We start from the raw sequence: 15,024 nt of genomic DNA on the forward strand, positions 1-15,024 counted from the left end.
TCTTTGAAACTTCTTCTTTTGATGGTTCTCCATCCTTAGAGTTTTGCACAATTTCTTCTTCGTCACTAGCTTCCACAACTTCATCCTCAACTTGCTTCTTCGGTGCTTCATACCTTGTACCACTCCTCAAGTGAATGGCAATAACCGTTTTATGTCGTGGGGGATTACTTTGAGGTGGTAATTGCCCCTTTTGTCTTTGTGAGCTTGAAGATGCTAGTTGAGTCAATTGGGTTTCCAACATTTTGGTGTGGGCTAGGATGTTGTTGATGGTGATTTCCTTTGCTTGACTATCTTTTTGCATTTGAGTGAAAAACTCTTGTTGATTCTTTTGCATTTGGAGGACCGCTTTTTGAACATCAAAACCTTGGTCATTTTGTTGATTGTATGGAGTTTGATTTTGGTAGCCTTGGTTTTGGTTGTAAAAGGGTCTTTGATTTTGGTTTCTCATGGGAGGTGGGGTGTATGTTGGTTGAGGGTTTTGAACATTTTGGCTTTTGTATAAGAGATTTGGGTGGAATTTGGTGTTTTCATTATAAAAATTGGAATAAGGGGTACCACTATAGTATGCTTGAAAAGCATTTACTTGTTCATTTATTCCCCTACATTCACTTTGGTCATGTCCCAAAGTTCCACAATTCTCACATATCCCACTTGGGATTGATGAAGATGCCGTCATGGCATTAACATGATGCTTTGGAGATTTTGAGGCTTCTTCAAGTCTAGCCAGAGCTTTTTCAAACTTCAAATTGATGGTATCAATGTGAGCACTAAGTTGAGCACCCAATTGAGTAATAGAGTCAACTTCATGCTTTCCTCCTCTAGTAGCCTTGCGAGGTCTACTATATTGTGAATTATGGACCGCCATTTCCTCAATCTTGTTCCAAGTTTGATTGTCATCAACTTTGGTGAACATTCCATTTGATCCCATGTTGAGAATGTTTCTTGAGTCTACATAAAGACCATTCCAAAATTGTTGTACCAAGAACCACTCGCTAAGTCCATGGTAAGGACATGAGCGACAAATTCCCTTGAATCGCTCCCAAGCTTCATACAAAGATTCTTCATCTCTTTCCTTAAAGCCCGTAATTTGAGCTCTTAGCATGTTAGTCTTTTCCGGTGGATAGAACTTTTTTTAGAAAGCTAGAGCCAATTTCTTCCAAGAATCAATTCCGAGAGTAGCCTTATCAAGGCCTTTCAACCATTGTTTCGCGGTTCCAATTAGAGAAAAAGGAAATAAGACCCATCGAATTTGGTCTTGAGTTACACCGGTTTGAGATATCGCATCACAATAGTCACAAAAAGTCTCCATGTGAGAGTGAGGGTCTTCACTAGGCATCCCCCCAAATTGGCTTCTTTCGACTAATTGGATAAATGCGGATTTGGCAATGAAATTTCCGGTTAAGTGTTGTGGTGTGGGAGTACAATTAGGTAGGTTCTCCTCGGTTGGTACGGAATGTGATGAAAATTTAGGCATTGTGGTTGATTTTGTGTTGGATTTTGTGTTGGGTTCTCCACACCTTCTCTTGCAAAAGGGTTGATGAACTCAATAGTGTTTGGTTGAATATCTACAACCTCACCAATACCTCTCAAAGTTCTCCTAGCAAGTCTTCTATTGGTTGTCAAAGTCCTTTCAATTTCGTGATCAAAGGGTAACAAGTTACCTTGTGATCTTCTAGACATGCAAAATATCAAACAACTCGAAAATAATTAGAACAAACCTTGAGGAGTTTTACTTCCCCAAGGCAAAGAAAGACACAACTAATAACAATATAAGAAAATCTAAATCAAGTTAACACCGTCCCCGGCAACGGCGGCATTTTTGGTCGGTTCCTCACGATGGAGGGTTTAGTTTTCAGTACTTGTCGTTAGGAGCACCTAGACCAAAACACAATTTATAACTTCACAAACAACTCTACAATTAGTAAAGAGGCAAGTAAAGGTCGGATCCCAAGGGACGGGAATTGAGATGAGATTTTCTATTGCAACTAGTGATGTCTAAGGGTGTCACAATTTGGGGTTTGAAGTAGAAGATCACTAAACTAAATAGCAATGAAAGTAAACTAGCAAGATGATTAAAAAGGGATGTAAACAATTGATAAAAGCCACTAGGGTGTCATGGGGTCATAGGGGATTCATGGGAATTGATCATACAAATATATTCTCAAATTATAAGCAAGCAATTATTGTTGTGATGGATCGAGTTGGTTTATATCTTACAATCCTAGTAAAGTTTGGGTCCCGGAGCCGAATCGATTAGATTGTACAACACCTACAAGTCTACTTAACCTTCCCTACTCAACTATATGCATGGTCTAATGAGACTCGAGTTGGTTTATGTCTTACAAGTCTCATTGAAAAGATAGGTGATGGGTAAAAAATGCAAGGATTCATTGGCTCGCATTTCATCAAACATAACATGTGCATAAGTTGAGATCACAACAAGCAAGCAAATAAACTATAAAAACATATAAAATTAAGCATGAATCATCCCCCATGTTGGTTTCCCCTAATTACCCATTAACCCTAGCTAAGGAAACTACTCACTCATTATCATGCTGAACATGCTAGCAAGGTTGTCAATCATACCAACAAATTGAAACATGATGAATAAATGAAGATAATTAACAATAATTAAAAAGAGATTAAGAGAATTATACCTACTAATGATTCCAATAATAAAGCAAAGAATAATAGAAGTACTTGATGATAGATTGGAAGGTTGTCAATCTCCCAATAATAACCCAAATAATCTTCAATTACCCAAAACAAAGGATGAACAAGAGAGAGATTAAGGAAATGAAACTTGTATTAAAACTTGACTAAATGTTGATTACAAGATTAAAGAGAGATTTGATTGATATTAACTACACTAGAGATTGCTAAGAAGAACATGCTAATTTAATTAGACTAATGGGGTATTTATAGCGGGGATTAGTTACATAAATTAGGGTTTACTAAGGGCTTAAATGACTATTAAGTCCTTGAGGAATCGCCGGTCTCTAGGGAGACTCCGGTCTCCTTTTTGCCGGTCTTAGAAAAATATGCGCATCCTTCATTGAAGCTTGTAGAAGACGAAATGGCTGTTAGAGAATCCGGGTGTCCAGGGCACGGGACGGGCGGATTCTGGTGATTCTGGACGGGTGTCCAGATGGGGAAGACGGGCGGATTCTGGGTGTTTTGGACGGGCGTCCACATGGGGAAGACGCTCGGATTCTGGTTGCTGGACGGGCGTCTTGTGGACAATCCGCTCGGATTGTCTTACAGCTTCTTTCTTTCTTCTTTTCTTCCTTTTTCTTCATAAAATCCTTGACGATTTCCTCGGAGATGCAAGGATCTTTTCTCATCATTGCCCATCTACTATAGTATGTACAAAGGCCTTCTAATCTTGTCTTCTCTTTGATGCTTGGTCATTGAATTCAATCAATTTAGCTTTATTTTGCCATGAAAATGCAAGGTTTGCACTCCTTTCCTACCAACGACACAAAACCTCAAAGAATATGCAAAACAAAGGACTAAAGACAATAAATGACCCAAATATGCACTAAAAAGCATGGGAACAAGGCTAATTCGGGGACTAAATATGCTCTAATTATGGTCACATCAGTGAGCTCTCCATGTTTCACATCAATCACCACTCCCACGGTATGTAAGAATGGTCTTCCTAAAATGATAGGAATGTTTGAATCTTCCTCCATGTCAACAATAACAAAGTCCACCTGGATGAAGAACTTGCCAATTCTTACCGGCACATCCTCCGATACCCCTAAAGGTGTCTTCGTTGATCGGTCCGCCATTTGAAGTGTAATATTAGTGCACTTGAGTTCTCCCATTCCTAGCCTTTTGCACACCGAGTATGGCATGACACTCACACTTGCCCCAAGGTCACATAAAACTTTGTTGATCGTAGTGTCGCCAATGGTGCATGGAATAGAGAAACTTCCCGGATCCTTGAGTTTTAGAGGTGAACTTCCTTGTATGATGGCACTACTCACCTTAGTCAACGCAATAATCTCTAGCTTCCGGATGGATTTCTTCTTTGTAAGAATATCTTTCATGTATTTCGCATAGGCCGGAACATGATTAATTAACTCCGTGAATGGAATTGAGACTTCCAAGTTCTTCATAATCTCCATGAACTTTCCAAGTTGTTCATCTAACTTAGGCTTAGCTTGACGACTTGGAAATGGAAGTCTAATCACGATAGGCTGTTTCTCCTTAGCCTTCTCTTCATTCTTCTTCTTTGAAACTTCTTGAATGGTGGTGGGTTCTTCTTCTTTCTTAAAGTTTTCAACAACTCTTTCCTTTTAACTAGCATTCACAACATCTTCATCAATGGGCCTCTTCGGCCCTTCATACCTTGTACCACTCCTCAAATGGATGGCACTCACCAACTCATGTCTTGGGGGATTACTTTGAGGTGGTAATTGCCCCTTTTGTCTTTGAGAGCTAGAAGATGCTAATTGAGACATTTGTGTCTCCAACATCTTCGTGTGAGCTAGTATGTTATTGATGGTGATGTCTTTTGCTTGGCTATCCTTTTGCATTTGAGTGAAAAATTCTTGTTGATTCTTTTGCATTTGGAGGACCGCTTTTTTAACATCAAAGCCTTGGTCATTGGATTGATTGTAAGAGGGTTGATTTTGATAACTTTGCCTTTGGTTGTAAAAGGTTCTTTGAGCTTGATTTCTCATTGGAGGTGGGGTGTATGTTGGTCGAGGGTTTTGAACATTTTGGCTTTTGTATGAAAGGTTGGGGTGGAATTTGGTGTTCTCATTGTAATAGTTTGAATAAAGGGTGCCACTCTTGTATGCTTGGAAAGCATTCACTTAATCACTTGTTCCCCTACATTCACTTTGGTCAAGTCCCAAAGTTCCACAACTCTCACATACTCCACTTGGAATTGATGATGATGCTACCATAGCATTAACATGTTGCTTGGGTGATTTGGAGGCCTCTTCAAGTTTAGCCATGGCCTTCTCAAACTTCAAATTAATGGTGTCAATGTGAGCACTTAGTTGAGCACCCAATTGAGTAATGGAATCCACCTCATGCTTTCCTCCTCTAGTAGCCTTCCGAGGTCTACTATATTGCGAGTTATGGACCGCCATTTCTTCAATTTTGTTCCATGTTTGATTGTCATCAACTTCGGTGAACATACCATTGGATCCCATATTGAGAATGTTTCGGGAGTATGTTGGAAAATGTGTCCTCAACAATAGTGCGATCACATGATTTAATATCATAATTAAATCTCATAATAAGAATACGAAATGGATAATAAATTAAATAGTCAACTGATCAACATTAATCGGTAATTATTGGCTTGCTAGAGTTTGATGTTACTGTCGTAGGACGGTGGTGGTCAGTTGATCCCTTAAGGTCACACCTAAAGGATGACGCCCTTATCCGTAAAGATGATTAATTGTAGGACGATACAAGTTAATCAATTCCTTAAAATTGAACAATTCAATTGTGAGAGAGAATATTTAATATTTTATTGTAATTGGATTAAATAAGATTTATTTTAGTAATTGAAATACTTTATTACTAAAATTGATTATTGTTTTTGAAACAATTGAGATAAGAATGAATGGTTAATTATAATTACAAGATGTTGTGAATTATAATTATATGACACATTTTATTTATGTGATCTAGTATCACTAGTCAATTTGTTATGTGTAATTTAATTAATATATAAAATGATATTTATTTGATAAATATGCATTAAATTAATTAATAACATGTAACATACTACATGTGACATATTGTGTGACAAATGACAAATTGACAAAATAAAATGGTAGTCCATTTTATGAAAGTGGACCGAAATGGAGGGGCTTGTAGTGGATTATGGGTAAATTATTTTATGTGATAGAATATTATATTCATGCCTACACTACATAGCTGACAAACCTACACATTTAGATAAGAACAAAAGGAAAAAGGGAAGGACCATATATTGGTCCTTATACTCCCCAAAACCGGTACTCCCTTCTTATTTTTAGGGGATTTTTGTTCTTTATTCATTCTTCTCATGCATATTCATTCATACACATGCATACTTCTCTCTTACATTGTTCATCTTTCTCAAAAACTAGAGAAATGATAATCTAAATTGTTCAATCATATTACTAATATTATTAATGTAATATACGAGTATCAGTAATCAATTTTAAGGTAGATTACTAAATAAATATCTAGCAAATATTATTTAGTAGTAATAAGGGTTAAATCTTGGGTGCAATCAAAAGGAGAGCTCTTAATATAGAGTTTTGGAGGATCATCCTAATACTCATCATAGCTCAAGAACAAGTGAAGGTAGGAGACCTTACTTGTGCCCATAAATCCGAAAATAATGATGTAAGGGACATTATTTTTCTTATTAATCTCTTATTTTGTTATGCATGCACTAGATCTAAAGAACTAATAATTAAAATGTTAATTTGTTTACTATTAGAAGAGTCTAATAATAGGTATACAAACCTGTAGATACCCAGTATCTGCACCTTCCAAAAACCACCTGATAATGATCGGACTATAACGTGTTTTTGATATGCGTGCGTGGATTGGCTATACATGAGACGGTTTAGTGCACTACTCGGATATTAAAAATGATTTCAAAAGTTTTCTAACTTCATTTGCATTAAAATAACACTATTTAGAGTTAAAACCGTCTTCGGACCCAAAACCAACTCAGAAACCCGCAACTCAAGTCAACCTGAGTCAACCCGAGTCAACCCAAATCTCGAATGTCAAAAATAATGCCATGAATGCCTTTATCATGTCATTTCAATTAAAATGACCCTAATTAGAGTCAAAACCGTCTTCGGACCCAAAACCGACTCAGAAACCTGCAACTCGAGTCAACCTGAGTCAAACCGAGTCAACCCAAATCTCGAATGTCAAAAATAATGCCATGAATGTCTTTATCATGTCATTTCCATTAAAATGACCATATTTAGAGTCTAAACTGACACCGGGCCAAAAACCGACTCGAAATTCAAATCCCGACTCACACGGGTCAAACCCGAGTCAAGCACACAAAACACCTACCTCAAGTAACACCCAAAATCATCTTAGTAGATGCCCATATTGTTACACTACATCTCATTTCAATACCACAAACCAAACAATGGATGGAGCAAAGGCCACGTCCAAATTGAAAGGCACACTACACCCACTTGTATCTCAAGGTAGCTCGCGCCTCTTTAGGGTGTCTGCTTAGCCTCTAAGCAAACACAACCGACGTACTTCCCCACATTTTGCTATAAATACCATCCTTCACACACCAAAAAACTCAAGCGAGAGTCCGCCCCCTCCTTCTCTCCTAAACTTCTAGACCCGACTTCCTAAGTCACAAAATCGACATGTGTTTACGACCTACCGATCGTAAACACAAGCCTTACACATTTTGTTTGGTACCGTCGCCGTGCATTCGACCGACCCATTTGACCAATTCAATTCATCAATAAACATGTTTTAATTAACATATTTTCAACATATTTTCAAAACAAAATCCTTTTTTAAGGCACCTTTTTAAAATTCTTTGATCGCGATTAGTCACAACGAGAAAACCGTCTCTAAAGTCGTCTACTTCGCAAACATCAATACACGTAAGTTTGAGGGTGTAAATAACTCATTTATTTCATGTCTCTACTGTTTTTATGAGTTTATGAGCATGAACAATGCATGACACGATTCATACATAGGTTAGACGAGCCAAAACCGAGTTTTGGCCCGAGATAGAAGCCCTTTGCTATGCAAAGAGGCTCGCGCCTCTTGTGGGTTCTCAGGTCAGACTCAAACGTGTTTGTTCTCGTCTTTCCTCTTTATTTCATTCCTTATTTGCAATCGGTTTTTACCATTTCAAATGTTTCAAATCATTTTTATGACAAACTTTTTAGCCATAAATTAAAATCATCCTTGGTTCCTTATACCATGACGGTTTATTCTGTGACTCGATGATATTATTGGTTAATTACAAATTAAAGGGTATTTTAACCCCCTTTTATTTTATTTACCATTTTTCTCATTTATTTACACTTGCGAATATATTAGTCATAATTCATAATCATCCTTGGTTCTTTATACCATGTCGGTTTAATCCGAGTACGATGACAAACTTGACTAATTACAAATAATTGAACTTAACATAATTAGTTCAAATCAAACATTTTCCTTTTACCATTTTATTATGCTTTTCAAACTTGCAAATCCGACAACGAATATTACTAACACAATAGTAATTATTCCGAGTCATGCAAATCATACTTGCAAATATTTCACCATAAATACGGTTTTAAATAACCTTTTTAACAACCACGAGACGCCCCCTTAGGTCGGCTCATGGCTCGCGCCCCAAGAGGCCGTCTGTTTTCATATTTCAAAACCTGGACAGAACTTGTTCCCTCGCCAATAGGCTCGCGCCCCAAAGGGGTTGCCTGGCACTGTTCTGTCTTATTTTGGTATTTGTCTAGGACGATCCCGATTCCGATTAAACCGAATATGTGACGGATCAGATTGACGAGTTTGCGTTTTTTACACTTTGTCATTTGACACCCTTTTTTCAATAAATGGATCGTGTTAGGCATCATATCCCGAACTTGGTAAATGGATGTTTAATTTCCGTTTTCACATGTAAATCAATCTAAATCCAACGTGACATCTTATGCTTGATATTTGGATTAAGAAACCGACTTAGAAAGCTCACATGTTAGGTTAAAACTTTTGGATGTGCATTCATGCATTTAGACCGTTTTACCAACTTTTGCACTTAAACAACCACGATCGATCAGTAGAGGCCGCTAACGCGGGCGGGATTGGGTGTCCGATTAAAGGGCTTCCCAATACGTACCCTCACCCCTTACTCAGAACCTTTGGATAGTGGATGGCCTTATCCAGGGCGTACGAGAGTCATTTTAGGCATAGAATGCTAAAAGGGGGACGAGTCCTTATCTTCAGTACCTATGTCAAGCACCGCTTTTTACCTTGATTGACCTAGGTATAAAGTGGATTTGAACGGGTTCCAGGCATCCCACAAATGCTTGGTGGCGACTCCGAACATCTCTAATCGTTTCGAGACCTTTACCGAGACGAAACCGACCGATCTAAAGCAATCCGATCGAAAGCATTTTTACGCCGCCGAGTGTGACTTTCAAAGACCGCTCCATGTCCACAGATTGGCTTGGCGTGCAGGTGGCCCGTGACCGCAAATCGGCTTGTGGCCCAAATCCACAGACCGTGCCTGTGGCCCATGTCCACAGATTGGCGACTCCGCTGGGGATAACTAGGACACTTGTGTCTTTGTGATCCTTAGAGGTGAAACTCGAATGAGGTCGTGGTTAAAGTGCATTAATTGATATTACGGTCATAGGTCGGGTTCCTTGTCCGGGCCCACAGCCTAACCTTTATCGACCAATTGGCTCGTCTCGTTGGCGTGAGTTTTCTCATCCCCGCGTTTCGAATCCCGATTGAGTCAAGCATACCGTTGACGTTACACATTTCTGTTTCGTCAAAGGGCTTTCATCACCTTCGAGCACGAGGCTAGAGCACCCTCCTTACACATTTTTTTTGGATTGGTATCCCTCTCGAAAATCGGGGTTTGATTGCTCGGTGTGTAACCCACCCTTTTAAGCCAAAACCCGTGTCAGCATTATGCATAATATAATAAACTTTAAGTGCTTATGTGTTATGTGATCATAAGTCCTTCCATGTCATTTCAAACTTTCAAAAACACCCTTTTGCGCCGTTATAATGGCCATTTTAAACCTCGGTCTTTCGCCGACTGTTGGAACCTTTTTATGCCATCGTAATGACGATTTTCAAAACCCGGTTTTTATAACAATTTCAAAAGCACCTTTTTACGCCGTCATAATGACGAACTCTACCCTCGAATTTCCAAAATTCGAAATCAGTTTTCAAACAAAAACGTTTTTCAAACCGTCGTAATAACGATTTCAATCCGTTCAACTTTCCAAATTTCAAATCTCATTTTCGAAATCAAATATGGCTTTTCTAAGCCGTCGTAATGACGATTTCAATTTTCACAATTTTCGATTTGCATACCGTCTTTCAAAGGTTAAAACGGTTTTCTAACCCATCGTAATGACGAATTCAATCCTCACAATTTCCGATTTCAAATCATTTGAAAACAAATTTAACCATTTTCAAAGTTTAACTCAAAATCAAATATTTGAAAACAAATTTAACCGTTTTCAAATTTTCAAATCCAATTTTAAATTCTTTGAAAACAAATTTAACTGTTTTCAAATTTCAATTCAAAATCAAATATTTGAAAGCCAATTTAACCGTTTTCAAATTTCAAATTTAAAATCAAATCTTTGAAAATAAATTTAACCGTTTTCAAATTTCAATTCAAAATCAAATCTTTGAAAAGAAATTTAACCATTTTCAGATTTCAAATTCCAATTTCAAATCATTTGAAAAAAAATTTAGCCGTTTTCAAATTTCAAATCAAATTTAAAACCATTTGAAAACAAATTTAACCGTTTTCAAATTTCAAATTCAGAATCAAATCATTTGAAAACAAATTTAACTGTTTTCAGATTTCAAATCAAAACTCAATCTTTGGAAACAAATTTAAATGTTTTCAAATTTTCAACCCGATTTTAAATCCTTTGAAAACAAATTTAACCGTTTTCATGGCTATTGGGATGACGATTCCAATTCTCGATTTTCAGATCCGTGGTTCGGAATTTCAAAAACCGGCTTCGGAAACGACACATTGTTTTCAGAGCCGCCGCAAACTCAAACTCAAACCGTCTTTTGAAAACAAACCTAAGACAACCCTTTTAACTGATCGACTTTCGGAGATCCCTACTCTTCGGAAACCGTCCATAAAACAACAAATGAATCTTTTTAAAAATTTCTATTTTTGAAAATTTCAGTCCACCTTTCTGATTCAGCCTCGAGTCAATTAGATTCCAGTCGATTTCATGTCAAGTCGTCTAGATAAAGTCGAGTCTTCGCCGAAGTTAGTACCTACCTTCTGGTCTAGGTCGTGTCGCCTAATTGTCAAGACATCGTCAATGGCGTTAGCAGAGTCAAAACCTCTCGGGTATTAAACCCGTCTTTCCCCTACATTACGGGTCAAAGGTCAAGTTGTGTACATGTCTTGTCGAACGGCGTCATGCCAGCAACACACATCCAAATTTCGTCAGAAGTCGTCTGTCTAGGCATAACTATGCCAAAATTGACACTCGAGTCTAATTTCAACGTCATGCACCAAGAGTTCAAATACAAGAGGTCATTCACGATCTTTAATGAACTCATAACTTAGTCACACTGTCGCGTCTCCACAACAAAACTGCCTTTTTTTGTACACATGTGTCGTACTTGCCTTTGTTTGTGCAATACCTTGCCAAGACAAGTTATAACGCCTATCGTTATGTCAAATAGGAATCCCTTGGGCGCCATCAATCGTCAACTAGGAACTTAAGAAGCTGATCAATCTGCATCCGCCATGACTTCTGCTGAAACCAACAACATGGTCCTTCGACTCATAGCTACCGTGGAAAACTTGAGCACTCGTCTCTCCCAGGTTGAGGACAAAATGATAACCGGGAATTTTACCTCTTCTGATATTGAGCAAATGGTTAAGCTTCTTGAAAGCCGACTACTTGCCAACAACAAGAACAACCCTCCAGAAAACCTTATTGGACACAGTCAGGAATCTTCCCTAGACTGCTCTCATCTCATCTCTCCTGACGATGAGAAAATTCATGCAATTGATGAGGATGGCATACAAAGCGCTATAATGATGCTCTCCGTCTCCATCAACAACATATTCTCAAAGTTGCAAGTTGCCATCGATGACTTGAACACTCGGATGGCTAATTTGGAGAAGAGGTTTCGTAGTATTGAAAGCGAACCTGACCACCAAGGAGAAAACCAACCCTCCGTTCACCAACCAACAGCTGTTGAAAATGAGGAGTCATCCGAGGGTTCCCACATCCACGAACCTACCAACAAAGAAATCACCTCACCAAAATCCCCTTCAAAATCCAAGCAACATCCCAAAAACTTCCCATTGACAACAACCAAATCCTGTTTCCACCCAGGATTGACAAAATCAAAAACAAAAACAAAGCTCACCAAAACATCCCAAAAAACACCAATGTTGAAATCACGGGAAAACATCAAAGGATATTCACAGATCTGGGAATAACATATGGCACCACTCTGGAGATACTTGCTTCAGAAAGAATGCTCCAACCCATTGGTCCGACTCCGGACAAACCTGAACACAAAAGAGCCCGATTCTGGGATGGTAATGCCTATTGCCAATACCATCAAGGAAAGGGCCATGACACCGAAGCCTGCTTCAAACTCAAGCATGCCATTTAAGATATGATTGAAGCTGGCAAAATCATAGTTGCACCACTCAGTCAAGACAATCCTCCTGGATGTCTCAAGTCAAACAACAAGGTTGAACACTCTCAAAGGACGTTCACCAACCTCAACACAACCTATGCCGCAGCTCTTCAAAAGCTTGTGACTGAAGGGAAGCTACAACAAATCGGGCCCACTCCGGACCCGTCTGAATGCAGGAAAACCCGTTTTTGGGACGGCAATGCCTATTGCCAATATCATCAGGGAAAAGATCATGGCACTGAAACATTCTTCAAACTGAAACATGTAATTCAAAATATGATCGACAATCATGAACTGATAGCTTCATCCCTATGCCAACCAAGTGATGAAAACAACCCCCATGAACATCTCGTTCTGCGAGGAGATGAGAGCCTCATTGACTTTTATCCTCATATCGTCCCAAACAACGAGAGTGAAGTGCTCAAGTGGGTCAATGCTCAAGACCAGATATTCAAGCCGCTGGATGTTACGGAGGAGACCTTCAAGGAGGAAAATGATGATTAGGAGTTCATATCTGAGAGCGAGTCAGAGTCCGAGTCCGAGTCTTAGGCTTTCTCATATCTATCCTAGTGTCTATCCTTTTATTCGTAAATGACAACTGGGGGCTGTCCCCATGAGTCACATGTATTCATCGAGTCTGTGCTAACCTTTTCTTTATCTAAATAAAAGTATAATTTCCTACTATCATATATTCTCCTCTTTACCATTTCCCATTGACAACGAGAATTGATTTGAGAATTGATTTAAAACAAACGATATGTTCCTATTCAATGCGAGTACACTCGAGTGATGTTCCGTACCGAGTAAGCAGAGGACTCGAAACTCCATGTCCATTTTCTTTACCTATTCCATGTCTGGAAATATAAACCTTTCATTAGAACCCTATTTCGAACGAGCTTCTATCAAAGGGATCCTACGACGAATCCAGGTAACAAACCAGAACCTCTCCTTGTTCATGGTCAATGACGGAAGGCAAGCCCATTCCCCACAAAAACATCCCATCACCAAGTATCAACCTCTCACCAACGGGTACATCCCCGTCGGCACCTCTACCTTCCTCGAACGAAGGACGGCAAAAAACCAATATATCCAAAGCAAAACCAAAGAGAAAGGCCAAAATCAAAGGCCCAAGCCAATATCCGTTCACCGAAAGCCAAAAGCAATTCACTCAAGGCCAAAGCCAAAGCAAAAATCAAAGCAAAAACCATAGACAAAAGCTACTCAGGTGAAGGCCAAGACCCAAGCCAAAATCAAAACAAAACAAGATTGAAACCCTTTCTCAAAAAGGCCAAAATCCAAAGAAAGCGACCAACACAAAAAATCCTGGACAAGTGAGTCCAAAATACCAAGTCCAAGACCAACAAGTCCAAAGCCCAGGACCAACGAGTCCAACACACAAAATCCCGGACCGAAAAGTCTAAAACACCAAACAAGTCAGTCCAAAACACCAAGTCCAGGACCAACAAGTCCAAAGCCCATGACCAACGTTTCTTCCCTCCAAACTCCGGGACCAACAAGTACAAAACACAAAAATACCAAAACCTGATGTCAAAGAGCTAAAATGATAGCTCAAGACTCGTCAACTAACAACAAACCAACATCGCTTCACCCTTAAGTCCTTCTAGAGACTGTTATAGGGAGAACTATCCAGGCTTCTGAGGATTCCTCTCAAGCTCGTAATATCACACCTTAACCTTTAAGGTCCAGACATGGGAATCTGATCCCACATTATTTATCAACCATTTCGTGCTCAGGCCACATCAAGCCTGAGACCCCATTCAACACCACATTACAAGCGGTAACCCATCGGCCTAAACACCACAAAATACAAACTCAAGGTTTTTATCTGTCGAACAAACCTTTTATTACAAGGCTCCACATTTCATAATGTCGAAGCCATTTTCACCCTCACCCAGATACGGAGTCTTCAAAAAAAACATTGCTCCCTGGAACGGGACATGCACATTTCATTCTTAGAGTCAACTTTTTTAGTGTGCTCACATAACAAGAAACATTTTTTCAAGCTATGCCTCTTCGATTCATGATCAAGAGGTATTTCACTCCAATCAACTTTCGAGTCACCAAACGGAATTCACCGTCGTGACCCTCAACTCCAGATTTTTATCTGTTAAAATAACCTATTATTACCAAGCTCCACATTCCATAATGTCGAAGCCATTTTCACCCTGACCCAGATACGGAGTCCTCAAATGTTTTGCTACCGAGAACGGGACATACCTAATCTACCCTTAGGGTCCACTTTTTAGTGTACTCACATGACAAGGAACATTTTCACAAATTACACCTCTTCGATTCATGATCAAGGAGGAATTATCTCAAATCAATTTCTCAAGTCACCAAATGGAATTTACCGTCGTGACCCTCACACTTTAAGTTCTTAACAACTCGCCTAGGCACACATTCAGAACTACAATCTGGTTTGATTTCACATCACGTGAATACGTAGGCAGTCCGTCAAGGACACAACCATACACCTCAAAATCAATTATCAACACATTCAGAACTACGATCTGGTTTGATTTCACTTCACGTGAATACGTAGGCAGTCCTTCAAGGACACAACCATACACCTCAAAATCACTTCAAGGTCCTAACATTTAGCTTAGG

General features: G+C 39.1%; 1 non-coding gene across 1 annotated transcript; it reads left to right on the forward strand.

Moving 5' to 3' along the window:
* Nucleotides 1–995: 995 nt before the first annotated feature.
* On the forward strand, nucleotides 996–1,102 carry LOC141619496 (small nucleolar RNA R71). The gene has a single exon (XR_012531722.1). It is a non-coding gene; the product is annotated as a small nucleolar RNA R71 (small nucleolar RNA).
* The last annotated feature ends 13,922 nt before the right edge of the window (nucleotides 1,103–15,024 follow it).

This window comes from Silene latifolia, chromosome 1 (assembly GCF_048544455.1).
Source record: "Silene latifolia isolate original U9 population chromosome 1, ASM4854445v1, whole genome shotgun sequence".
Taxonomy (NCBI): Eukaryota; Viridiplantae; Streptophyta; class Magnoliopsida; order Caryophyllales; family Caryophyllaceae; genus Silene; species Silene latifolia.